At 53.7% G+C, this 2,500-nt stretch overlaps 1 protein-coding gene across 1 annotated transcript in view; it reads right to left on the reverse strand.

The window, feature by feature from the left end:
• Positions 1-2,500, reverse strand: part of crhr1 (corticotropin releasing hormone receptor 1) — a 131,233-nt gene that overhangs the window by 37,907 nt on the left and 90,826 nt on the right. The gene's annotated exons all lie outside the window — the stretch shown is intronic.

Below are 2,500 nucleotides of genomic sequence, written 5' to 3' on the forward strand. Positions count from 1 at the left end.
GTACCCCTCTGAGGCCCCTGGATCCACACAGGTACCCCTCTGAGGCCCCTGGATCCACACAGGTACCCCTCTGAGACCCCTGGATCTACACAGACACAGGTACCCCTCTGAGACCCCTGGATCTACACAGGTACCCCTCTGAGACCCCTGGATCTACACAGACACAGGTACCCCTCTGAGACCCCTGGATCTACACAGGTACCCCTCTGAGACCCCTGGATCCACACAGACACAGGTACCCCTCTGAGACCCCTGGATCCACACAGGTACCCCTCTGAGACCCCTGGATCTACACAGGTACCCCTCTGAGACCCCTGGATCTACACAGACACAGGTACCCCTCTGAGACCCCTGGATCTACACAGGTACCCCTCTGAGACCCCTGGATCTACACAGACACAGGTACCCCTCTGAGACCCCTGGATCCACACAGGTACCCCTCTGAGGCCCCTGGATCCACACAGGTACCCCTCTGAGACCCCTGGATCTACACAGACACAGGTACCCCTCTGAGACCCCTGGATCCACACAGGTACCGCTCTGAGTCTCCCTCAGTCACACAGCACACCGGGGAGGGGTGTGCCTGGGTTATGGAGCACGGTTTGTGTTTGGGCCAGGAAGGATTTCAAGAAAAAAAATAATATCAAAAGTTCACAGAGTAAAGAAAAACCAGCCATTTCCCCACCGACACCTGGCTCGACACTCTGCTGGTGTGTTTCTCACAGCGAGCAGGATCAGAGAGAGTTCAGAAATATGAATTCCTCCCCACCGCACAAAAGGGCACCTCGAGAAGTCCAGTAAACTCTCTACACAGAGAATTTCATTCCATTCCACCAGCGCTAACCTTTTGCTAACCTTGTTGCGCGGAGGGTTTTTTTTAATTTTATTTTTGCCAGTAAAGAAATTCAGCTCCGTCTGAACAACTGACTGAAGGCAAAATGGCAAACAAATACAGAAACAGATTACAATAAAACAGAAAGGGAAAGTTAGCGAAACATCGAGTCCTTAAAGCCAGATGCAAAGCCGAATTGGATCTTGTGTACAGCAGTACACCCCTGGACAGAGAGGGTCCGTCTCAGCTGGTCTGTAGTCCTGATTGCCCCCCGCAGGTCAAACTCAGTCTCTCTCAGCTGGTCTGTAGTCCTGACTGCCCCCCGCAGGTCAAACTCAGTCTCTCTCAGCTGGTCTGTAGTCCTGACTGCCCCCCGCAGGTCAAACTCAGTCTCTCTCAGCTGGTCTGTAGTCCTGACTGCCCCCCGCAGGTCAAACTCAGTCTCTCTCAGCTGGTCTGTAGTCCTGACTGCCCCCCGCAGGTCAAACTCAGTCTCTCTCAGCTGGTCTGTAGTCCTGACTGCCCCCCGCAGGTCAAACTCAGTCTCTCTCAGCTGGTCTGTAGTCCTGACTGGCCCCCGCAGGTCAAACTCAAACTCCAATGCTCAACAGCCTGTAGCCTCGTGACTAGACCAGGACCCAGAAGGTTGGTGGTTCAAGCCCCGCTGTAGCCACAGTAAGATCTGCACAGCTGTTGGGCCCTGAACCCCACACTGTGGCTGCCCACTGCTGCTGAACAAGGATGGGTCAGATACAGAGGATAAATTACCCCACAGGGTTCAATAAAGACATCATCATCATCATCCTCTTCTACTTGTTCTTTTTCCTTCTCCTTCTTCTCCATGGCAGGCGGTGACAGTGAGCTCAGCCCCAGTGCATGCTGGTCTCTCACGTGCAGCGCTGCACCAAGCGCTGGCAGGCGAGCGGCACAAAGCTTTAGTCAGAGAACGAACGAGACGTCACTCGAACGCCCCCCTCTGCATCCCGCTGAGAGAGCAGAGCTCACTCTGACCGCTGACATTCACATTTTTACACTTTACTCACTTTAATCCAAAACGACTTACAAGCGCGTACATTCCAGCATCAAATCCATTAAGAGCAAAACATTACATTACATTAAGGGCATTTGGCAGACGCTCTTATCCGGAGCGACGTACAGTTGATTAGACTATGCAGGAGACAATCCTCCCCTGGAGCAATGCAGGGTTAAGGGCCTTGCTCAAGGGCCCAACGGCTGTGCGGATCTTATTGTGGCTACACCGGGATTAGAACCACCGACCTTGCGTGTCCCAGTCCTTTACCTTAACCACTACACTACAGGCCGCTCTTAGCACTTGGACAATGTACAGTGTGCACTGGAATTCTGCCACTCTTCCCCTTTGACGAATGAATGGTTTTTTTGAGCCTGTTTTTTGGGGCGTGATTCATAGCGGGGTGAGGGGTCAGGAGGACTCTGGAGGGGCCGGACCGGCAGACCCGTTGGGAAACTGACGGTGCCGTCACTGTGCAGAGGAGGGGTGGGCTTGGGTGGTGGGGGCCCAGTGTGAGACCACAGGGTCCACAATCCACAACCAAAAGACCCCTTTCATCACGGATGCGGCACAACAGAGCAAGAGGCACCAGAGGAAAGGGCATCAGAAAGATCCAGGAAAGCCAATCAACCTTCAGG

The sequence above is a fragment of the Conger conger genome, chromosome 16 (assembly GCF_963514075.1).
Source record: "Conger conger chromosome 16, fConCon1.1, whole genome shotgun sequence".
NCBI classification, from domain to species: domain Eukaryota; kingdom Metazoa; phylum Chordata; class Actinopteri; order Anguilliformes; family Congridae; genus Conger; species Conger conger.